The sequence below is a fragment of the Dendropsophus ebraccatus genome, chromosome 5 (genome assembly GCF_027789765.1).
Source record: "Dendropsophus ebraccatus isolate aDenEbr1 chromosome 5, aDenEbr1.pat, whole genome shotgun sequence".
NCBI classification, from domain to species: Eukaryota; Metazoa; Chordata; class Amphibia; order Anura; family Hylidae; genus Dendropsophus; species Dendropsophus ebraccatus.
The window spans coordinates 69,000,343-69,026,672 of NC_091458.1; the positions used below are offsets into that span (position 1 = coordinate 69,000,343).

A 26,330-nucleotide genomic window follows, 5' to 3' on the forward strand; every position below is an offset into this window, starting at 1 on the left:
TGCATCGGCCTCTGGACTTCCCTCTGTTTGCGCTCACAAAAGCTTCACAGGGTGTAAACAATAGAATGGAATAAGCATTGGAAAAATGTTCTTCTGTGCCGGGTGCTCTTGATCAAATCCAATCTCTGAGCTCTGTGAGGGTGTTAAAATAATGCATTTATATTTCTTAAGACAGCATGGCACACGTGCACACGTTTTGCGCCTTTATCAGGTCGCATAACAACAAGATATCAAGGGCAACTTTAACTATAAATCAAGGGGAGTGTGTATGCTTATGTCATCACTCTAAACAAACAGGCAACTTGTTACATAAATGTGTTCATAAAACATACAAATTGCCCATTAAGCACAAATAAAATAGATTGAAAATTTCCCACTGGTACGTTAAATATATAAAATACTGAAATGTGCAAGTTTCATCACAGCGGCGAGTCAAACAGAAATCCTAGGACACAGGTGTCATAACAATGTGATGCTGGGCTTATGTTATGGTGACCAAGGCGCACTGAATGCGCAAGTGTATATGAGATAGATGGAATGCTTAAATAAAGATTGTTATGGAACAAAATAGAGAGAGCACTCACCAACGTTCAATAGACCTTTATTCTTCAAAAATCTTTAAAATCCAATTCAGACTGCATCGGCGGCAGAAAAGCAATCTGCATTGTATTTTTGAAGAATAAAGGTCTACTGAATAAAGGTCTATTGGTGAGTGCCATCTTTATTTTCTTACACATCTGAAGAATTTGCAATCTGTCATTCTGTAAAAGTAAAGCCTCTATTACATGGGGTGACGTGGAGAGCAAGTGAGCGCTGACCTGTAAACCTGTAGTGCCGACCTCTTTGTGTTTCACTAGCCTATGCAGATAGGTATGGAGTATAATAAATGGTTATCTCACCATCCCACTGACATCACTTCACCAAGTTTTTTTTCCAAATCGCACCGCATATACCTCTGGCGAATGAACACACTGTGTCTTCATATGACACATTTTCCATTTATTTTTCATTGATGCGATGTACAGCAAGGCTCACAGCTGATGTATCATAGTCCTTAGACCCCCAGACATGCCACACTCCTGAAGATTGGATTTGAACAGGAGCGCCTGACAAAAAAGAACAGACATTTTTGTAATTTTTGTTCTTTTCTGATGTTCATTTGTATTAGTTATCTACAAATACATTTGTTTTTGAGTGCTTTACATCCAGTTATTAGTTTGGTTATTATTACAATGGTCATTCCAGAAGAAATTGCTATTGCAACTCTGGTATTGCTAGTATTTCCATGTGTTTAGTAGAGCTACAGTACTCTGTTTGCACGCTGAGAGGGTGTTGACCCCTTTCCATATGATTTTAGGTGAACAATAAAACTGTGACTTTTTCCTAGTAGCAATGATGCAAAGCAGTAAAACAAGTGAAAATATATCTTCATACCAGGTTATCCTCTGACAAGGTTGAGAAAATGCTTTCTGCCACCTTTTAGTTAAAAAAAAAATCAGAATGACCAACAGAATCCTCGATGGAGGCTCCTAGCACAGAGTTGAAGATTCAAGGCTACATAGCTTATAGGATCATATTCACACCACATTTAAGTGTATACTGGTCACCAGTCTATACAGAATTATAACACAGATGTATGTATTATATGTATGTTGTGCAGTTACATACATCACCTATTGTCTCTCATTTTAAAGAAACCTTTCTTTTTCGTATACTGTATGAAAGATGCATACCTGAGGGGGGGGGAGTTATCAAACATGGTGTCAAGTGAAACTGGCTCAGTTGCCCCTAGCAACCAATCAGATTCCATCTTTCATTTTCCAAAGAGTCTGTAAAGAATGAAAGGTGGAATCTGATTGGTTGCTAGGGGCAACTGAGCCAGTTTCACTTTACACCATGTTTGATTAATCTCCCCTTAGGAATCTATGCATGCAGTGTATTTCTTGGCGTGTATGCCGGGCACAGATAGAAAAGTGTGGATATGAATTTTTAGGGCCTTGCTGATTGGGCCCTTGATGGGTGCGTCACCTTTCAGTTCACTTCTTTTTATGCCATTATGGTTAATCTTTGCGTGTGAAAGGTTAAATTGCTGGGATTGGACAGAAGTACACTCAGGGTTGTTGCAGGCAGGTGTTAGCTGTAATACACAGCCAGCAGCCACCACATATAGAGTGGCTTCAGCTCCTAATATGCATATGCAATGCAATGACCGGAATGAGGTTCTGTAAAACACATCAGCGCTCATGAAGTGGTTAAACAGGTACCGATCTCCAAGACTGATAACACATTTATGGTATGTTCAGACATTCAGGTTTTTAATTGCAATTAATGAGAACAAAGCCAGGAATTGATTTGAAAAGAGGAGAAATGCAGTTTTAGGATATCACTTCTATCATATACAAGCGCTTTGCTGCAAGTTCTGTTTGGAACACTGTGACCCACATTCACTTATAGGGAAACTGACAACACAGATATGCATATAGCCGTGCTGCTAGCTTTCAGATCACACAAGCATTGCATACATACATTTAGTGATGCTGTGTGATTCTGAATCTTTGAAAAAAAAAGTCTTTATTCTGTGATTACAGGCTCACAGAGGCGGGTCTGTAACACTGTCGGTGCCTGCCCCATTATCTGCCCCGCCTCCTACAGATGGATTGACAGCCAGAGCATCTTGAAATCCTATGAAGCCGAACATGAGCCGGCTGTCATTCATTATGAAGGAGGCGGAGTGGTGGAAGCTGTGTAACAGTCCCGCCTCTGTGACACTGTTAGCGTATAATAAAGAACTTCTTTTCCGCAGATGCTGGATCACACAGCAGCACTAATGGTTAGTATACCATGCTTATGTAATAGACATGCAGAAACTGGCAGCGTGGATTTTTGCATAGTGCAAAGGACACAACTATGGTTTCTGTTCTATCAGCTGTTATAAACATATAAAATACATTATTACAAAAGATAAGGGGTTGCCCATCACTCAGCAGCTGCTCTTCTCCTATTTCGTCTTGCTTGGAGAAAGTTTAGATGTAATTAATAACTTGGCAATTGTATAATGTAGGAACAACATTCATTGCAGTAGTTTCTTGCATTGCTTTTCTTTTTGAAACTTTTTTTTTTTTTTTTGTATATATCGGGCTGTGCTTATTGAAGCCTTACTAATAGAGGGTCTAAACTACTGTCAAACATCTGACATGTCACAGAGACATGTGAGATGGTTTGATCGGTGAGGGTCCTGGTGCTGAGACCCTCCACTGAACAAAATAGCTCCAGAATTGTTATTTCTAATGCTTTGCATGTTTGGAGTCTGAACATGTTTGTAACTGTTGGTTTGAGTAAATACTTTTATGGTAATGTTTATTCCTGTTGCTATGGTAACAGGTCATTGTATGCGATAGGCTTGTGTATATCTATCGTACATTCTCTGTTACATTTTTAGACAAACAACAGATGTAAAATGTATACATGTCAGATCCTGCTTGTTTTTTGTTTCAACATTTAACAATGGAATTTTGATGTATGCTGTATACTAAGCTAAAGTATGCATGATCACGGTTAGTCAAGAAAGCTATATTCTATGTGTTTTCTTTTTGTTAAAGTAGGACCAATATCATTTAACAGTAAAACATGTTTGTGTGTATTGCTGCCCCCCTTCATTATCAAAGAATAATTCTATTTATTTTTAATATATGTATTTGCATGGTGCAGGGAGAAGATGTAAATGTTCCAGGTTGTGGGAGGGATGCTGCTGAGGAGCAACAGATGTAGAACATGGGAGGAGATACTGCTGAACATATCACACACAGTCTACAGACTCCAAACTGTTGCAGAGATGATGGCCTGGCAGTGTCCTCAGATCATCTACAGAAAAGATGAAGCAGTCTGGAGGAGACACCGTAGTATAAGCAAAGAAAGCCCATAGTCACTCTTTTAATGCCTGAATTGTACAGGATGAGTTGAGTTTTAAGACACCTTTTTATTTTAGAAACTAAATGGAAAATTACATATCTAAACACCCCAGAAAGTAATGGGTGAGGACTCATCTTTTAGGCTATGTTCAGAATTTGCCAGTACTCTTTAAAGTAACTATATTGGATTGGGGCAAGTTTTTTTTTGCCAATGGGAATGTGGTCATGTAGCATATCAGAGAAGACTAGAATTGTCTCAGAAATCTATAGCTGTAATCAGATTTGCAATATCTATTGTGGTTCAAAAGTTATCACCCATGAATGTTCTGCCAGGCAATAAATGATGGGAGTAGGCAGGACAAGATGGCTGCAATGGAGAACTGAGGGAAAGCAGTGCATTTTCTAAATAGTAGTACTAAACAACTGCTCAACCAGGGAGTACTGAAGAGGACATGGTAAGGGAGGGCAATACCAACAAAATAATTGGATTTTTTTGTGTTTTTAGTACTGGGACAGACAGTTAAGCAATGCTATATGCTTTTGTAACATTTTTACTTTTCACCCAACCTCAGAGTACCTATTTAAGTGTATTGCACTATTAATCAAATAAAGCTAAGATTTTTACGTTATAATGAAAGTGTAGTCCTGCTGGTTGCTATCTACCTTGGTGATTTCACTTGGTATGTAGTCTCTCCCAATGCTGGCAATAAACAAGTTTTCTACTTTTAGCATGAAGTTGTATTTGTTGCCTTACTCTAGAGTTGTACCTCTTTGACAGCACATGATTATATTAGAATTTAGTAAATGGTAATGAGTAGCTTTCACTATTTTCACATAATGTAATAATCTGAGTTTTTGAATTGAAGTGAGTAATGGATATATTTCCTTCACAATGAGATATGAGCCAAAGTGCAAGAGGTACCTGAAGCTATCAGACTAAGGCTATTCTAAAGGGAAATTGTGAGCTTCAGCTAGGGCTACACTGTGGCTTTATGTAGCGTTACAGATTGATTTTTAACTCGAGTGACAGCTGTAGTCTACAGAATTGTATACAGCTCGAAGTATTGCTTTGCATTGCTGATGTAGTGAACTTGCAGTGTAGCCCCAGTCTTAGGGCCTTATTACACTGGCCGGTTATTGTAAGAATAATTTTTAAGTTCATATTTAAGCGATAATCATCCCGTATAATAGCAGTCAAGGATTAAACGATAAACGAGAAATTGTTGATCGCTTCTTGAGACCTGGACCTATTTTTATCGCTGCTCGTTCACAAAACGTTCAAATCGTTTGGTCAATTTTACCAATAAAAAACAATAAATTAATTAACAACCATCTCCTCAACAGAGGAGACACATATAAATTGCAGAGATACAATCTTTTTCACATACAAGTCATTCCAATAACTTTTCAACCCATCCCACTCCCCCCCCCCCCCCCCCCATCCAGACTGCGAGGAATAAGAAAGAAAAATTTTTTTTTTAAGGCGCTTGCAGAATCGGTCGTTTGAGATCACTAATTGTTATTGAAAAATCGCTTTGTCTAATAGGGCCCTTAGGGTAGCCCTAGGGTTTGTTCACATTTACTAATTTTAGACAGATTCTGTATGGTTTTCCCTGTGAAAATGTCTGCCTGGAATCCAAGCTCCATTTCAATGGTAAGTCTTACAAGGATTTAAAGGGGTTATCCAGCACTACAAAAACATGGCCACTTTCTTCCAGAGACAGCAGACAGCAGAGACAGCACCTCACCGTTAATGACATGCTGCAGCGATCGCGCTGCAGCGCGACATTAAGTCCTTAAATGCCGCGATCGCGGCGTTTAAGTGTAAGTGACAGGGTGAGTCCCCTGTCACTTACCAATCGGGACCCCTGCAGTGTGACTGCGGGGGTCCCGATCGGTAAAACGGACCGCCGGAGGTCTCTCACCTGCTTCCGTGCGGTCCGATCTATTAAAATATAACAAGCGTAATTGTGAACGGTGAACGGCGTACACGAAAAGAGGGGGGGAAAGTGCGTGGATTACCGATTTTATGTTACATTATATATAAAAAAATAAAAAGTGATCAAAACATCCAATCTTCACAAATATGGTATTAATAAAAACTAGAGATCATGGCGGAAAAAATGACACCCCAAACATCCCCATAGGTGAAAAAAGAAAACAGTTATAAGCGTCACAATAGGCCCCTTTTATTAAAAATTAATTGCCAAAAAAAAGGAATTCATTAAAAAAAAAATATATATGTATATATATATATATATAACATTAGAGAATCTGTGTAAACCTGCATATGGATGTGTTCGGACTGACCTATAGAGTAATAGTATCATGTCGCTTTTACCATATAGTGCATTACTTAGACACAGGAACCCCCCACACGTTACCATATTGCATATGGTAATATATTTATATATAATATATTTGGGATTCCATCATACATGTTATGGTAAAATGAAAGACGCCATTACAAAGTACAACTATTCCTGTAACAAATAAGCCATTACATGGCCTGTAGATAGAAAACTGAAAGTGCTGGAGCTCTTAGAAGGGGAGGAGGGAAAAACGAAAGGGCAAAGATCAAAATTTGCGCGGTCCACTGGGTCATTTGGGGCCTGGTCCTCAAAGGGTTAAAGTGTCACTGTTGTTGTACATGCAATTTTAAGAAACTTTGTCATTGGGTTTATTAGCCGAAAAATGCATTTTTATCATGAAAAAGCAGTTTGAAGCTCTCCCCCTGTCTTCATTGTTCTCCTATGGAGAGAGCTAAATAAAAGACCAAAACAGGACAACAAAGAGTTAATCTACAAATACCTCACCTGTTATCTCCTCTGACAGTCACCACTGACCTCTCTGAGCTCTGATTACAGCTGTCACCCAGCTCCGTGCCTGTAATCCCTTTGTTCTCAGCTTTCTGCTGTCGGCTAACTCCCTCCTCCTTCCTCCCCCCTCCCCTCTCTATAGGAACAGATAGTGTGAGTCATGCAACAAGTCAGAATTTTTTGATTTTTTGCAGTGGATGGAAAAGAGGAAGGAGGGGGGGGGGCTGGGAAAAGGCTTTTTAAATGCAGATAATGGCATATTTGGCTAATAAACCCAATTACAAAGTTTCTTAAAATCGCCTGGACTATTGATTTCTGCAAAAAATAAAAAAAAAATACGACAGTGACTCTTTAAAGTGTGAAAGTGTTTGCAAGTATATTTTAAATTTGTCACCATACTGTACATTATTGCACTGGTGTTTTCAGTCAGCCTTTAATGCATGTGATCCTTGTACTGGAATAGGAAATAATACCGAATAGGATATATAGTAACTAACAGATGGCACCGAGAATCCATTCCTCATTTCCTGAGATTTTATGTACTCCTTAAATTAAAAATTACATTAAAACTCTTATAGTCTCTGAAGGTTAAAACAGAGTATGCAAGTCAAACTGGTTACACATGCCACTATATCCTATGGGGAAATATAATGCAGCGTCTGTGTAAAGCCTGGCTTTGCATAATCTGGTCTTTTACAGCTTTCTGTTATGTTGAATCTTGTATGCATCTACAACTCCCTTTTTCCATTTCTCCTCAGTAATAGCAAAATGTGAGTTGAAATGGAAAGTGGGAGTTTGTAAACTATGCTTAAATGAATAAATCACGTTTAGCGCTATCATAATATGTGTAGATAGCATTAATCAGTATGAAGCCACCTAAAAGCAAATAAGTAGCAGCCCGGCAATGGGTATTCGGAAACTAAGGAGTCTGTCGGGAACATAAAATATATCTTAACTCCCGAAAATGAGCCTTGACATTGCACTAAGTCTAAAACCTATTAGAGAAAGAAAGAAAAAAGCTATAAGAGAAAGTAGCACAGGGCTGTTAACCTTCTGCACGGGGAAAGTACAGGTATTATATCACTATATCTTATGGCTGTTAGCTCGCCTGTCATTTATATGCACACAAATGCAGCTGGCTGACCCGGATCATAGAACTGGAGGTATTGCTGCTCTAAAGTTAATGCATATAGCTAAAATTGTTCCCAAATGTAAGCTGGGTCAGGTTAATATGGCACAATCCCCTAATTCTTGGCAAGACATAAAATATGTTCTCTAACTGCATCATAAAGAGAGTGTGTGAAGTGAAAAGATAGCCATGCCCTGCTCCTGCCTGTGCAGTGTGCGCAGCCACTATCTCAGCTCCATTGCCAGGAACTGGATCTTCAAAAGCTTTTATCACTGGAAATCTAGATTTTTTTTTTTGCTAAATAATTTATGTATCAGTAGCAATGATCCCATCAGGCTCGGCCCACCGTTCAGCATTTCCCAGTAAGACATAATTCTTTTCTTCCTGGACAAGTTTCTAAACATTTGAAGCCATTTCACGATAATGACCTCCATTTATCAGAGCGCATTGGATAGTGGACAGGATTTTTTTTCCTTTTTTTCTGGAAAGCCTATTTGTTAATGTTTTAAGCCTTTTTTTTTTTTCACTTCCATTTTTTTCCTCTTCCCACACCTCCTAAAATATATTTTTCATTTGAGAGAGCCATATGCTTATCTATTGCGGGGCGATTTGTGCCTTTTAATAGCACCTTTTATTGTAGCATGCATGTGAAGATCAGAGAGCATTGCCTACACTGGACACATTTTATATTTACTTCTCAGCTAAAAGCCAAATCTAAGAATCAGAATTCTTGCACGTGCTAGATGCAGTTCCTGCCAGGTCCAACAAATGTTGTGCCAGTATTCTTGCACAAATCCAGCCAGTGGGTGTTGTAAATCTAAAGGGGTTATCAAGGATTAGAAAAAACATAGCTACTTTCTTACAAAAACAGCACCAACCCTGTCATCAGGTTGGGTGCGGTATTAGACTTCAGCTCATATAGAGGACAATCATTTCTCTGTGTAAAGGCACCCTTAGGGTAACTTCACACATAAACAGATCCACAGCGGATTTCACACTGCGAATTCCAAAATCCACTGCGGATCCATTGCAATGTATTTTCTATAAAAAGACCTACTAGCAGCGGGATGTCAATTTTTTTCTTTTTCTTTTTTTCCTTTTTTGTGAATATAGCCAAACACAGAAATACCATGCATGTATGGCATCCCATGTTTTCATATTGACTCTCGGCTCTTTCAGCCATTTTCAGAGTGATTAATATTGCACCGAAATTGTTGGATGTGTATTTTAATTTTGTTATTTTTGTAGCTTTTCTGGAAAAAATGTCTTTCCGAATTTTGTGGTGCACTGCACTTTTGTTTGGCTTTGTTCCAAAGAAAAGGAAACAACATTTCCCCTGGAAAACTCCCCCAAAAAAAGTTTAATTTCTTCCCTCCAATTCCTTGTATAGGGATGGTCCGAACCCGCCGAGGTTCGGGTGCGGCTGAACCCGAACGCTCGGCATGGTCCGAACGCTCGGCATCGGATTACCGCTGTCTGCCCACTCCGTGCAGCGGGCGGATCCAGCGGGAGGACCGCCTGGAAAACTGGGATACAGCCTATGGCTATGGCTGTATCCCAGTTTTCCAGCCGTTCCTCCCGCTGGATCCGCCCGCTGCACGGAGTGGGCAGACAGCGGTAATCATTGCGGATGGTTCAGGTCCGTACGAACTCTGTTCGGACCATCCCTAGTTTTTTATTATATCACTTAATATATTTGTTGACTGGCTAGGAATATTATTCTGAACGTGTTTTTAATATGATTGGCATACTCTGTTTCTCTGTTTTGTTGGAGCTTAGAGAACCACTGGGAAATGTCTCTAAATGTTCTTCCGATCTATTTCAGTGTTGGGGTTAGCCGGATTTTACTATTATAATATCCCATATTGCTATTTTGTTTCTTGACAAAATATAATTTGTGGAATCATTTTTCCTATTTAATTTAAAAACATTAGGCGTTCATAGATGGTACACATTATACTCTCCTGTACTATCAGCACAGTGTGTGGTTTTTCACTTATGAGTAGTCATGCTATGAATGATGATGGCTAGTTTGTATCACATTGATTTAAAATGGATCGGATGTTCTTGCTAGAAGTGTTATTTTCAGGTATAATAACAGCAGTGATTTATCCAGGGACTTCATCCTGGATACACGTCTAAGACATCATCCATACAAAAAATTACATTAAATTAATGTTTTCATTATTTGTTACCTAATGTTTTCTCATGTATTATCGGTGTAGCACATTTACTGAAAGTTGTAGTACGACCGTTATTTAGGAGTCTCAGTATAAAAGGGCATGGCACAATAAAAAGTAATGTTTAGGTAATAAACATAGAAACTAATGAATGTGTCTGGAAATATTTGTATGAATCACATCACTTTCTGATGTTAGAACCTAAAGGTTTTACTGTCATTCCATAGGTCCTACCTATCCCTGATTCATTTCTGTTGCTGCTCATTTTTACTGGAAATTTCTTCTGTTTTAGCTGCTGATTGACTGACATAAACCGTTCCTCACTTCTTAATAAGTATGTTTTTCAGTAGCAGTATTTTATAATGTAACGTTCTGGGCAGCAAAAATAAAAAGAAGACAGCACTCCCCAATATGTGCAACATTTCAATCTTCTTAAAATGACTGTACCACCAGGCCCAGGCTGAAGCACTGGAGGCGGGCCAACCCACCCTTAGTGGGAGGAAACCCAAGCCCATCCATGACTGGATTCCATTAGAATCCATTAGAGCCTTGAGCCACACAGTGCCGCTGTGCAATTCACATTAAAGTACCTTTGTACCTTCGGATAGCCGCTTTTACTCCAAGATCTGTCCTGGGGTCCGTTCGGCAGGTAATGCAGTTATTGTCCTAAAAAACAACTTTAACCCCTTGATGACCCTGGACCTACCGGTACGTCCTGAGCTATGAAGCGCACTCCGGAGCGGAGCACCCTTCATAGCAGGTGGGGGCCAGCTGCAATCAGCAGCCGGCACCTCACCATTAATGACACGCTGCAGCGATCGCCCTGCAGCGTGCCATTAACTCCTTAAACGCTGCGGTGTGTAAGTGGCAGGGGGAGTCCCCTGTCACTTACCGATCGGGACCCCCGCAGTGTGACTGCGGGGGACCCAATCGTTAAAACGGTCTCTCACCTGCCTCCGTGCGGTCCAATTGCCGCTCTGGTCACTGAGCCTGCACAGGCAGGCTCAATGAGCAGAGCGCCGATAACACTGATCAATGCTATGCCTATGGCATAGCAATGAGCAGTGAATAAAATGAAAGTTATGTATGTACAAGTCCCCCAAAGGGACTTAAAATGTATAAAAAAAAAAAAGTTAAAATCACTAACACACTACCACAAAACCCCTCCCCCAATAAAAGTTGAAATTACTCCCTTTCCCATTATATAAATAAAACATATAAAAATAAATAAACATATAATATGCTGTAGCGTGCGCAATTTTCCGATCTATTAAAATATAACAAGCCTCATTGCGAACAGCGTAGACGAAAACAGGGAAAAAAGTGCTCGAATTACCGATTTTATGATACATTATATATAAATTAATAAAAAGTGATCAAAACGTCCGATCTTCACAAATATGGTATTAATAAAAACTAGAGATCATGGCGGAAAAAATGACATCTCATACAGCCCCATAGGTGAAAAAATAAAACTGTTATAAGCGTCACAATAGGCCCATTTTATTAATAACTAATTGCCAAAAAAAAGGATTTCATTAAAAAATATATATAACATTAGAGAATCTGTGTAAACCTGCATATGGTTGTGTTTGGACTGACCTATAGAGTAATAGTATCATGTCGCTTTTACCATACAGTGCATTACGTAGACACAGGAACCCCCCAAACGTTACCATATTGCATTCTTTTTTACGATTTCAACTATTTATATCTTCATAAATAATATATTTGGGATTCCGTCATACATGTTATGGTAAAATGAAAGACGCCATTACAAAGTACAACAATTCCTGTAACAAAAAAGCCATTACAGGGCCTTGTAGATAGAAAACTGAAAGTGCTAGATCTCTTAGAAGGGGAGGAGGGAAAAACTAAAGCGCAAAGATCAAAATTTGCGCGGTCCACTGGGTCATTTTGGGCCTGGTCCTCAAAGGGTTAAAACTTGCAGCCCTGTGTCAAATTCGCGTGACCTAGAGTGTCTATGCCCTAACCTTGCACCGCCTCTCCATCCTTCCTCCCCACCCTCTTCATCATTAGGAATGCCTCTAGGCAGGTTTTTTTCTTCTCCTCACTTGTCTGAACACTGGACAGGTGCCTTAACAAATCAGCCCACATGCAGTGTTCAGACAGATGATGATTATAAGAAAACTTGCCTGGAGCATTCCTAATGGTGAAGTGGGTGGGGAGGAGGGATGGAGGGGCGGTGCAAGCCTAGTGCACAGACACTGTAGTCCACATTAATTTGACACCGTTCTACAAGTTTAAAAGTTGTTTTTAGGACAATAACTGCATCACCTTCCGAACAGACACCAGGACAGATCTTGGATTAAAAGCAGCTATCCGAAGGTACGGGTGGTTTGTGGAGGGCAGACTGTGGGTACAGAGTCACTTTAAAAGTAGTTTTTTTTTTAGGACAATAACTGCATCACCTGCCGAAGGCACCTCAGGACAGATCTGAGATTAAAAGCAGTTATCTTATGGTGCTTGTGGTTTGGGAAGGGGTGGAGATTGCGGGTACAGAGTCGCTTTGAAGTTCTGGGCAGGTGTTTTTGTTAAAAGGTTTGAAGAGGTATGATAAGTCAGTCAATATAACAAGCAAGGGCTTGTAATTTAGTTTTTTTTCTGATTTTATCTCTTCATATAATTATCTACAGGATAATGTATCCCACCCACTGTAAATGTTCTTAGTACCCCTTTATTATAATAATTTCATGTTCTTTTTTTGTAAATCTTTCTGCCTGTAAGTTTCAAAAAATTCTCATTGAAAGAGAGCAGCAAGGATCCTCCTTAGAACTCCTTTGTGATATACTTAGATACATTGTAGCGTACAAGACTAGGAGGAAAAATTCATTTACGCATGATAGTAATCCTTTGATACTGTATATCATTAGTTTCACATGGCCAGCAAGAGATTTCTGCTATTGCATGGAACCATTGTGCTGTGGGAAAAGTCTACATGCACTGTGTATAAGGGGATAACTAAGGAATCTAAGTGAAGTCATCTTGTAAGAGTGGGTTCCTTAGGGTACATAAATTATATGTAAAGTTTCTGCATGATATTTAGAACTTTATATTGTATATATTACAACTTTGTTGAATTTTCTGTTTATCTACAGTCTCCTCTCAATAATATTCAATGAACAGCTAAACCAAAAGATATGAACAGTTTGTGCAATTCTAGGATTGTATCTGTCTATTTACAGGAGGTATAATTGACACGCTAGCTCTTTCGCTGCTTGATGCAAGGGATGAGCGATCGGATTATCATCTACTTTTTTTTTTAACTTGTGCCAAGATTGAGTGAGCTCTGCCTGGTTACTGCCTTCTTGGCAGACTGACCACTGCACCTCACATTTCAGATTCTGTTACTGTGGTCAGAAGATTGCAGAGACAGGCTGACAGAGTCTGTCTACAGTTGTCCTCCTCATTCATAGTGCAGTATGTCACAGTAATTCTCCTGGCATTGAGTTTCTTTGAAACATGAAGTTCAGGGAGGGAGGGGGTAGCTAGATAATTAGCCTAGAGATCTTTATGCGGAGGTCAGGGCTCATATTTGTTAAGGCTGTGGTGAGGTCCCGTGCTTCGGGCCACGGCTGCACCCATTTCCCCAGATGCTCGGTGCTGGCGGCCGCCAGAGCCTATGTGTCAGGGTTCAGCACCACCTCTTCTTCAGCCCCTGTTAGCGCCTTATCACTCTGCGCTCCTGCTTACTCCCATTCTGCCAGGCACGCACTGGCTCTCTGTGATTTAAAGGGACAGTGCATTCCTAATTGGTTAATGTGCCAAACACCTCCCTATAAATGCCTGCCCTGGCCCTAGTGTTGGAGCCTCTGCATGGTTCCTAGCGTGTGGTCCCAGCTGTCCTGTGGTTTCTGCTTCCTTTGGTTCCAGCTGTGAGTCCTGCTGTGTTCCTGCCTGCCTACGTGTCTCCAGCTGCACCTCGCCTACCACTAGCAAGCCAAGCCAGGGGTAGCAACCTGGGGGTCATCTGCTACATGAAGTCCATCCCCCCCTTGCGGTGAAGACCAGCAGATCCTTAGATTTTGCTCCCTGGTGCTGCTATGCTAACAGTCGTAGCAACATTGTTAGAAAACATAGTAGTTGAGACAGCATTTTTGTGAAAAAGTGCAATTTATTGACCTAAACATGCAATGTTTTGGTTTCTCTAAGCCTTTCTCAAGCTGTATAAAATACTACTTTTGCATTGGGTCTAAATGTTTGCGTCTACTCTGGCGAGGCGAGGATTTTAAAAGATATAATCTGCAATTCCAGACCTGCTGTTTGTTTGGTTTTTGAATTGCTAGTAGTCATCTGTAATTGAATTAACCAGTATTCCTTCCCTTGTACATAGGCGGGTGTAATATTATTTGTTTTAAACATGTTACCACTATGCAGTTACTTCTAAAGAATCAGTTGGTGTAGAATGTCTAATGATTCCACCCATAAAGTACAAAGGGCATTGTCCCAGGAGTATTTATTAAAGGGGGTGTACAGAAACAGCACTGTTCCTGTCCTTGGTTTGGAGCTCAACTATAATACCATGCAGAACCTAGGGACAGGGCTGATGCTGTTTTTGTAAGAAAGTAGCTGTGTTTTTTTCTAATCCTGGACAACCCCTTTAATTTTAAATTGGTGTGCTAGATAATGTAAACCATATCAATTTTCGATTTAAAAAATTCTCCAATTGCAGTTAAGTACTGTATGTGTTGTGGTGCCCCCTTGTGTTCTTTTTATTATATATCTGAATGCCCTCCTAAATAATATGTTCAGTTCTGGTGGTCATGCCAGCTCAGTAGCTCAGTCACACTGTCTGGGTTCTTTTGTACATGGTGGAAATAGTGATTCCAGCCAATTGGTGTACTATAAACAGATTGTATGTTCTAAGAGGGATTCAAAAGAACCCCTGCGGCACGGAAACACTTACAGTATGTGTTATATTTAATCAATATTGAATAGTTCTCTTGCACTCTTGTCCCTCCCAGAGCTACTGTAACTACAGTATGTAAGGCAAATTAACATGTGCATTAATCACCACATATGCAGCATACTCCATTCTACCCACTCAGAATACACACTTAGCCAAGCGTAGATATGGTATATGTGGGGAATTTATCAAGAAAGGCGTACTTGTATGCCGGTCCTAAATTAGGCCCCACCTCTTTTCCTCAGCCTAATTCACTAAGAGGCACACGCCTCTTAGTGAATCTGGCCAGGCAACCGGAACTGCATTCAGCGTACCAAATGTACACCTGCTTTCAGCAGGTGCAGATTTGGAGCATGGTTTACACTGCGAGCAGGCGTAAATCATGATAAATGAGGTGCAGGAGGAGGCCACAAGCGGGGAATACGGCAGGCGTACACCAGGGAGAAGGGACGAATCTATGCCTTCTCCCTGATGTATGTATGTATGTATGTATGTCTGTATGTAGAGACTGTATGTGGGCTTTATTGGTATAGTAGAAAATCCACTTGTGTACAAACTGGTGATAAAGTCCAAGTCAATTGTGTAATATGAATGTCTTGTTTTTAACAAGTAATACAGATGCTTGTATACTTTTTGGAACACCAGAGGTATAAGAAGCTTCTAGGTTTTTTTTTTTTTTTTTTTTTTTTGTTTTCCATATGCATAGACTTTTTTAAGATTTTATTATATTAATTATGTGGTCTCTTATTCTTTTCTTTACTTCAGTCCTTTAATCCCTTAAAACGTATGACTCGTACTAAAGCCAGTTTTTAATTTATGGAAATAACATAGGCATTGTTCTTTTTTTTCAGCTTCCTTGACTTCATTTCAACATTGAAGAAAAGAATTTAACTTCTAAGTGTTTGCAAAGGCAAGTGATAAACTGCATTATGTATTGTTTCTTTAATACTGTTAATATGGGTCTTATGGGTTTATTGTGAGAAGTTACAGGATGTATAAACATCTCATGTCTATAATAGTGTGTGTTTGTACATGTGTAAAGCTTTCTTAAATATGTACACCAGTAATAAGTTATCATGTGCAGGTAATTAGTGGGGGTCTGATCACTGGAACCCCAACTGTTTGCTAGAACAGGGGTGCTGTGTCCCCATTTGAAAGGGGCACCGTTCAGGCATAAATACTGCTGTATCATCTAAATACTGTACAGGACCCTTGTTTTGGCAATTTGTGGTTGGACATCCACTGATCTAGCAGTTATCTTCTATAAGCTGTGTTCACACATTGTCAAAAAAAGAGAAAAGGCATCCGCTTCTTCTATTTTAAAAGATGTCAGTTATATTGCTGTGATTTCATAGATTTCAACACAATGCATTGAAGTCTTTGGGATGACTGACATCGAATGTACACAGTGTATAAAATGACCAACGTCAGTGCGGGCGTCAAAATAATGATCATGACAATTATATTTTTTAGCTGTTCACACAGTTTTTTTCTTTTTTTTCACCGCCTTTTTACTGTTTTTACTAACAACAGCAGTCATTGCACTGACTGGCGGCCAGACAGCGAATGACGAGTGGAAAAAACGTTGCGTGAACATAGCCATACCGTGAATAGGTTTAGAACATACTATTACTGGGATAGTGTTTTTCTCTGGGAGTGGTCCGGTTAACCTTAAAAATAAAAATGAACTCCTACTCTTCTTCACCTGCCAGATTTCTCACTGCTGCTGTTCCAGCAGTTCCTGGGTTCTGACTGCTCAACACTTTCTAGTGATGTACCAACACACAATAACTTAGATGGTTCACCACTGTTTCTTGTATATTAGCATGTTGCCAGTTAGAACTGAGCAACTGGAACCTAGGCTCTGTCGGAAAGGGCTTTGTCAGGTGAGTGTAAGTTATCTTTAATTTTTAAGGCACCCAACTTTAATAATAATAATAATAATATTATTATCTTTGTCATTTTTATTTTGTTTTGGCGTATACAATCTTTTATGGTTTTATGAATTTTTTTAGTACAGTATGTTTTTGTATGGGCTTTTCCAGTTTTAAGAGACAAAGGCTGTCCTGATATATTTAGTTTTTTCCAACACATGACAATATAAAATGACAGACTGATGTGACAGCCACTCCAGATATGATGTTTTTTTCACTAGGATTGTGCTGTGCTCCTCTCTAGTGGCAATATAGGGGAACAGTAGTCTAAAACTGTGTGATGTTATAGACACCAGCACAGAGGTAAATAGCGCGCAGTTAATACTGGTAAAGGGAATCGGCTGGGTTAGTGGATAAGTTAGTAGATTAGTAAATAGGGGAATTCAGCATATATTACTTTGATAGTTAATAAAACTGAAGCTTTTATGTAATGAAACATATCGGGGGAGATTTATCAAACATGGTGTAAAGTGAAACTGGCTCAGTTGCCCCTAGCAACCAATCAGATTCCACTTTTTTTTCCTCACAGACTCTTTGGAAAATGAAAGGTGGAATCTGATTGGTTGCTAGGGGCAACTGAGCCAGTTTCACTTTACACCATGTTTGATAAATCTCCCCCCTTGTTTGCATTTGTTGGCTGGAAATTTCTTGATCACATAGGGTTTGCACAGAGTATGTTTTAAACCAGTTCATCATAATTTTCTGCTTTGTGATTATTCAAGAATCTCTTGACAAGAACTTTGCCAGGTAGACGCTTTATGATCACTTAGAACTGACAGTAGTTGCACAGTGGGTAAAATAATTTTCATCTGATCATCTGCCACTATAGTTTTTAAACTCACTAGGTCGTCACCCTTCCAGGTCCTATCTTCACTTAGGAAATGCCCGCTTAGCCAATCACCGGAGGGAGCAGATCTCTGTGGGATTCACTGATTGGCTGAGTAGATATTTCCTGTGTGTCATGCTGGACAAGGAAGTGGAGATGAGGGGGAAATTAAAGTAAAATTATCAATAGCAGAAAAAAGGAAAAAATGTTACCGTATTTTCTGGCGTATAAGACAGACCCCTGACTTTTAAGCAGAATTTCAGGGGTTCGTCTTATACGCTGAAAAATGTTAACCGCTGCCTGACCGCAGCAGGTTTACCGGCTAAAGCCCTGCTGCGGCCAGGCAGGGGTTAACTGAAGCTGGAGGCAGGATGCGTGGCTGCTGGGAATGGGTGACAGCTGAGTTGAATCATTTGTTGCGACCATACCCGGAGTATAAGACGGCCCTTGACTTCTGGGCAGATTTTTTGAGGTTTAAAAGTCTTCTTATACGCTGGAAAATACAGTATTTATCACAACCTCTTCCCAGAATACCAGAATACATAGGCTAACACAATGATACAAACAGAAGTGATATCCAGTGGTTGTGGGAAGTGATAACTGATCTATGTTGACAGATAAGTAATAATTAATTACATTAGTCATTAGTCAGTTTTTGAAGCCTTTTAATTTTCCATTATTTAATTTAAACTAGTTTTAATTCTAGAATATTTCCTTCTACAGATTTGATAATGATTAAATTGGAAGTCAACAAATGATGAGTTTTTGGGCTTAATTATCACCTTTTTTAGCTCAAGTGGTAATGAGCGAGAGAGAATCTAAACATTTAGTCGAAAATAATGATCCCTGTGTGCCGTTCCTCCCTCTCTGCTTCTAGCATAGTAACATTTAGGGAACGGAGCAAAGACACATTAGAAACACTGTTATGTCAATAACCTAGGGTTTTTGTGAACACCGTCAACATTACAGTGGTAGTGATATTTATTGGTGATTTTAGTGTTAAATATCATATACATATGTACACTGTAGTTGGATAGGATGCTATGACAGTCTTGCTTCAAAGGCCCCATAGTATCATACACGATAAGTGGTATGTCCCACTGTTGTGGCATCATTGCTTACTGCTAATGTGGCTGCAGTGATGCTGACAGAATGACTGCAAGCAATAGACATTTATTTTATTTCCTGCTTATATTACCATTGTGTTTGTTCCTTTGTAACAATAAAGGGACTGTGCAAGCAGAAAACGACTGATTGTTTAAAAAAGTTTTATATGAAACATTTTGAAGAATTTTTTAAATAAATTTTGCAATCTTTATACTGAACACTGAGTGTCATGATAGGCTGACATTTCCTGTTTTGTAGAGATTACTTCTCAGCATATCTCAGATTACAATGAAAGGCGACACCTGTATATAGATAACTTAAGATCCACCATTCACAATAGGTAATGGTCACAGTTCACCTCCTCCTTCATGTGCAGTGACTTCTGCACAGATCACAGAGCCTACGCACAGCACTCTCCTTTAAAAGCCAATCAAAAGTTAATCCAGACTTTAGGTTCCTGCTGCCGTATATATCTCGGAATGCTGTTAACAGCAGATCAGGCAAGATGGCTGGCCTCATAATCATGTACAGAAAGGATAAAAAATAATCTGCAGTCAGAATCAAAAACAGGAAAAAAAAGAATATCTAGTTTTCTTATAAGAATATAGGGGATCTATTCCTTTTTGGGGGATTAACTGAGTAAATATATATGTAAAGGGGGTTCAGAGAGTAATATAGAAAACACTTACTCTGCTGGCACCAATTCTTTTATCTGCCCTGTTCTTCATACTCGCATGCAGAAAATGCCTGGTATTGCCATGATCTGCTATAACATTAATGCCACCTGTGTAATATTGTACAAGTCACCTTTCTGCCACCCCAGACAGCACTGACCTCACAAGGCCTCTACAGGTGTCCCTATGCATTTAGCACCATGACGTTACTAGCAGGTCCTGTAAGTTGTGAGGTGTGGCCTTCGTGGATCAGATTTGTTTCTGCAGCACATCCCACAGTTCAGACTTATATCTGTAGAGTTTACAGGTCAAGTCGACACCTTAAACTCTCTGTATTGTGCTATGTGGCAGGGCACATCCTGCACCTGTCACAGTGCCCCTTAACTATAATGCCATGTTATAGTCCTGGCTTCCTCATATTAGGAAAAGGGACTTTATGGGCCCCATCAGGCAGGGCCGGCGTTAGCACCCGGCTTACTTGGCCACAGCCCCTCAAGGGGCCCCCCGGCACTTGCCCACGCCCGGAATAATTTGTCACCGGAACAGTGGCGTCGCTAGGCATGATTCTGCCAAAAGTTATTTGCTCCTGCCACCCGCCGAAATAACAGCAGCAGTGGGCTCTCATCCCTGGCCTGATCCACAATTTAGATCGCCCGCCCTCACGTAACGCTCAGAGGCTGCTTCAGTGATGTCACCCGTCACTTGTGCATCGGATGCACCAGCCGACCGCAGCCACGCTCCTGCCACCAGACATGCTCCCGGAAGTCACCCGGCGGTTCACTTTCTTCACATCACGGCGACAAGGACAATGATGCAAGTTGGTGAGTATTGTAACCTGGGGGGGGGGGGGGGGAGGTGTTGCCAGAACTGACGTGATCAGCAGTGCATTATATACTTATAATCCCTCCCGTCCGGGTGTGCACATCTTTCTTCATTCTGTGCAGGTGATTAGCAGTGCATTACATACCCATTACCCCCCTGTATGAGTGTATACACCTCTCTCCACTCTGTGTATGCGAGCAGTGCATTATATACTAATGTGTATGGGACCAGCAGAGCATTATATACTTGTGTATGTGACCAGCAGAGCATTATATACTTATGTGTATGTGACCAGCAGCACACCACATACTTATCATCCCCCTGTATGAGTGCATACACATCTCTCCACTCTGTGCAGGCAACCAGCAGCGTACCACATACTTACCATCCCTCCTGTATCAGTGTGCATACATCTCTCCATTCCGTGCAGGCGATCAGCAGTGCACCATATATTTAATTATATATATATAATTATATATATACACTCACCGGCCACTTTATTAGGTACACCATGCTAGTAACGGGTTGGACCCCCTTTTGCCTTCAGAACTGCCTTAATTCTTCGTGGCATAGATACAACGAGGTGCTGGAAGCTTCCTCAGAGATTTTGGTCCATATTGACATGATGGTATCACACAGTTGCCACAGATTTGTCGGCTGCACATCCATGATGCGAATCTCCTGTTCCACCACATCCCAAAGATGCTCTATTGGATTGAGATCTGGTGACTGTGGAGGCCATTGGAGTACAGTGAACTCATTGTCATGTTCAAGAAACCAGTCTGAGATGATTCTAGCTTTATGACATGGCGCATTATCCTGCTGAAGGTAGCCATCAGATGTTGGGTACATTGTGGTCATAAAGGGATGGACATGGTCAGCAACAATACTCAGGTAGGCTGTGGCGTTGCAACGATGCTCAATTAGTACCAAGGGGCCCAAAGAGTGCCAAGAAAATATTCCCCACACCATGACACCACCACCACCATCCTGAACCGTTGATACAAGGCAGGATGGATCCATGCTTTCATGTTGTTGATGCCAAATTCTGACTCCATCCGAATGTCGCAGCAGAAATCGAGACTCATCAGACCAGGCAACGTTTTTCCAATCTTCTACTGTCCAATTTCGATGAGCTTGTGCAAATTGTAGCCTCAGTTTCCTGTTCTTAGCTGAAAGGAGTGGCACCCGGTGTGGTCTTCTGCTGCTGTAGCCCATCTACCTCAAAGTTCGACGTACTGTGCGTTCAGAGATGCTCTTCTGCCTACCTTGGTTGTAACGGTTGGCTATTTGAGTCACTGTTGCCTTTCTATCAGCTCGAACCAGTCTGCCCATTCTCCTCTGACCTCTGGCATCAACAAGGCATTTCCGCCCACAGACCTGCCGCTCACTGGATGTTTTTTCTTTTTCGGACCATTCTCTGTAAACCCTAGAGATGGTTGTGCGTGAAAATCCCAGTAGATCAGCAGTTTCTGAAATACTCAGACCAGCCCTTCTGGCACCATCAACCATGCCACGTTCAAAGGCACTCAAATCACCTTTCTTCCCCATACTGATGCTCGGTTTGAACTGCAGGAGATTGTCTTGACCATGTCTACATGCCTAAATGCACTGAGTTGCCGCCATGTGATTGGCTGATTAGAAATTAAGTGGTAACGTGCAGTTGGACAGGTGTACCTAATAAAGTGGCCGGTGAGTGTAATTTGCTATACAAAGGGGCCCGCTAAGACCCTGTCGGCCAAGGGCCCACAAAAACCTGGAGCCGGCCCTGCCCTCAGGCCTCTTGGCCTATGCCCCCCCCCTATAGCTAAGCCCCAGGGATTCAGCATTGCAATACCTTAAACATCAATGACAATTGCAAAAATGCTTTTAATGTTTTGGCAAGTTGGTGCATATATGATTAAGATTACTAAGTGGAAGCTGATCTTCCTCCTTCTACATTAACCTGCATCACATTAACAACAGTCCTTGACTTAATAATGTCATTTTTCAGCATGACATTAAATATGAGGCCATTGCACCACCTCTATTAGGATGAAGTCCCGCTTTTACTACAGACTGCTGCTATGTAATACAGATAAAATGAAATGCTCACTTCTGCCTTTGAGGTTTTAAATCACTGTATTTGCACTTCCAATTTTGGTTTGCTGTCAGAGTTATAAGAATAATGATTTCGGTTTGAGGGCCATCAGTCTGATAGGCCATCATTTTAATACTGTTGATAGATTTCTTGACATCTATGCTAAAGCAATATTTGAAAGCATTCCCATTTCCTAATCTGAATGTAAGGCTGTAGTAGACACTTTCTTTTATGTGAAAGGTAAGACAATAATTATACTCATGATAGAGTGTATTCGCAAAGTAATCCAATAAAATGTCACCGACATAGGTAGATATTCACTGTTAAAAAAGATCAGTACTCTCACAGAAGTCTCCATTACAGTCGGTAATGTGACTCATAATTCTAATGCTTAGGATCATTGCTTCTTCAAAGCTAAATAATACTCAATAGAGGGAAAGATAAGATACAAGTCTTTTATGTTTGAAGATTGCGACAATTACTTGAAAACTAGTTTAAGGGGCCGGTAAACCTTAACAGATCTGTCCTGTTGAGCATGCAATCTGATCTGCCAACAGTAAGTTATAGAGCATGAGAAGCTGAGCAAATTGATAAATAGGTTTGAGAAAGGATGAAGTATCACTTAAAGAGTACCTGTCATTAAAAATTTTTTCGTGTCATCAGACATGTCAAATGGTATTGATAAAAGACCCACTGTAATCAGGAGATATAGCCACTCCTTGGTCATATCTCTGTAACAGCTTATTTCAACAATATAAGTCTATGAGGTTACATTGTCAGCATTAGCGAGTGGCCGGGGAGTGGATTTTGCTGCTGTCACAATCTCTCCTCTGCTCTATTTCCTGATCACAGTGGGTCTCGGTAGTGAGACCCGCTGTGATCAATAACTTTTGACGTGCCTGATGTCATGTCATCATTGGATTGGTCCCTAGCAGCTTCTCCCTGTCCCACCAGATTTGATTGATAGAGTTCTTAGGGTATAGGGAAAGATCTATGAGTTATGGCCAATGGAGCCGGCTGAAGACATTAAGGACTGCCCCAATGACCTATGGCTCAGGAAGCATGAAAGTGACCAGAGGTTCCCTTAAATTCATCCATGCATTCTTATGGTTTTCTTTTAACCTGATCTGTCCAGTAGTTAAAACTTCTGTTCAGACATTTCTTTCCTGGATACAACTATAAGACCACCTTAACTATTCCAGCAATGTCAACCAGCTTTCTTATGTATTTCAACCTCACATCTCCATTATAATAATACTTGCCTAGCCAGCCTTGGAAATATATGCCCAACACATGGGGAAAAAAGACTTGGTTAGCCCTGCGTCATCTGCAGCCTGAAGGTGGGAGGGGGCTTGTTGTCCATCCCTGTGTGCTATGTGGTTGTACAGAAAGATATTCACATAACAAAGATAACAGGCCTCGCAGTCTGAAAGCTTTTGATGGGGTTGTCTGTCTTGTAATTATATCTTTTCTGACCCACTGTGCCATATTCTCCCAGGACAGGACATTATTTTTAGTTTTTACATAGAGGTGCAAATGAAAGACTTTCATTACTGTATTGCAACACTTTACAAGTCAAGGCAGAGGCTGCTTTTTGGCAGAGCGTTAACATGTCTGCCTCTCTGGATGAAGGTGTCTGGATATAATTCATGTACTTTACTGCAAGGTTTTGGAAGTTTTAGCTTTCTCCTAGTCTAGGATGTGATTTATTTGTGTTCCACATTTGCATCTATATTTCTTCTAAAAAAAAATTTCAGAGATTATAACCGGCCATCTGAGCTAAAGTGCTGGCAATTGTGTATAGGGAACATCTGAGTATTTTGTGGTGTGTCTGAGTAATAACAGACTGTGAAGGATTAATGGAAGAACAAGCTCTTCTGACACTCTTCTCTTATTATGGAGACAACTCCTACACTATCTGCCCATGTTCTATTCCTATGGAGTGTAGCGACCAGTATGTAAGACATCACTGTTGTGCAGCTTGGGTTGGATACTACCTATTTCTCTTGGCACTGCTAAAGCCTTAACTTACTATATGGTTTTCTAACAGCAGTCCTGTGCCAAGTAAGCACGTTGCTAAACAATAATGATTTCACACTTGTTTTCCGCACTATTTTCCTTCTTGACTCCCAGCAATTAGTGGAGACATCTTAGTTATATAATTAGGCAGAATTCCCAACTTAACAAAACATTATGTGAATCATGTATAAATGCTGTTTGAAAGCTCCGTGATATGTTTGGGGGAAAGGGACATTTCACTTCTCATCTTTATAAAAAGACATGCATTTGCTTTTATTTTTTTTCTTCGAAAGGCAGAAATAGTGTTTTCTGGACTGATAACCCCCCCCTCATCCTGCCAGTGTAGCGCTCTCTGCCTGCATGTATAGAAGATCTGGAAATGTATTCATATTTTCAGAGAAATTACTGATGTGTGACAGTACATGCAAATGCAAACAATGCACAACCAATGTCGTTTCACCTTGAAAAGGCTCCTGCAAACCTTTTCTTCTTTCTGAAATATTCTCATTTCCCAAAACAACCTGCTTGACTTAGGGGTTTACTGTTGCAGAATATCAAATCTTGTGACTGTATGATTATTACTGTATTGATGCCATAGTTTGTTTCTTTGCTATTGAGCTCGGCTGCATTATTTTATCAGTATCTGGGGTGACTGATAAACCAAGGTCATTACATGACCATTGGCTCAAGTCGGAAATGTGGACCCGAATCTTTTGTGTATTCTTTTTGTGTTGGCAAGTTCTGCATGACTTTGTGGTATCTGCAGATATTTCCTCTTAGTTTGAAAGTTTGTCTCTTCATGGCTACAAAGATGAAATAAGATCATAATGTGCACAATCCAATGGGGGTTGCATGCATTATGGTCTTCTAGCATGTCCTTAACCATGGAGACCCAAACTTTTGGATTAACAGAGAAAATCTCCGCTTACTTGATAGCGGCCTGTTATGACAGCTACACCTTAAATCTGGTCCCTGCCACAGTTGGCTGACAATCTACTTATCTTGTGTCAATTTATGACTGTCAAAGACTGTTATATTTTTTGACCAAGGGCTGAAACCCTCATGACTATTAAGATCATTAATGTCCATGTTTCCAGTTCTTCCTCTATTCTGTTCCTCATTTTGTTCAGTATTTTTGCCAAGACCAGCAGTGGGCCCAAAACGCAGAAAAAGATGCAAATCCATTATATGTGTCTACTTTGCTCCTGGTTTTGGTAAAACAATAGGGTGAATTGTAGAACCAATGTACCACATGCACATATTGCCTCATACAGCACTCTACCGTTTTTGATTTGAAAACTGTATGTGGAGAAGGTCAAAGCTGGGTCCACCGGTACCTATGTACTTACACTTCCTTAAGCCCTATTCCACGGATCGATTATCGTCCGTATTTGGCCGATATTGGCCGCTACGGACGATAATCGTCCCGTGGAATAGAGTGCAACGATCAGCCGACATCGTTCATGTCAGCTGATCGTTGCAGTCGCTTGTTTTTCAACATGTTGAAAAACAAGGGACTGATACAGCAACGATCTGCTGCCGTCGCTCCGTTGAATAGGAGCATCAGCAGCAGACGCTGCTGTATCCTATGGGCTGCCCGGACGATCAGCGATCCCCCGGGCAGCCCCCCCGCAGCTCCCCGCCGCCTCTCCCGCACTCACCCGCTCGCTGCCGCCGCAATGAATAGCGGCGGCAGCGAGCGGGGAACGAGGAGCAAACGAGCGCTGAGAGCGCTCGTTTGCTCCTGTTAACAACCAGTGTAATAGGCCCTTGAGGAGCAGAGAGGTCACAGATGTTGTGGGTGGCTAATATGGACAGTGGGACTGCAAGCGTTAAACAGTTAATCCTTTTGGGACACTTCCCTGGTTAATGTTATCCTGATATAATGATATGACTGGTGGTGAA

General features: G+C 40.7%; 1 protein-coding gene across 8 annotated transcripts in view; it reads left to right on the forward strand.

Annotated features, from left to right (window-relative positions):
• ENOX1 (ecto-NOX disulfide-thiol exchanger 1) overlaps positions 1–26,330 on the forward strand; it is a 454,877-nt gene that overhangs the window by 203,331 nt on the left and 225,216 nt on the right. For 2 of the 8 annotated variants that reach the window (XM_069970546.1, XM_069970547.1), the window contains exon 3: positions 15,815–15,873. The exons of 5 other annotated variants lie outside the window; for them this stretch is intronic. The gene's annotated coding sequence lies outside the window, so the exon portion shown is untranslated. Of the gene's footprint in view, positions 1–2,228; positions 2,294–15,814; positions 15,874–26,330 lie in introns of those variants that run through there. One more of the 8 variants, XM_069970548.1, reaches the window with a different exon arrangement.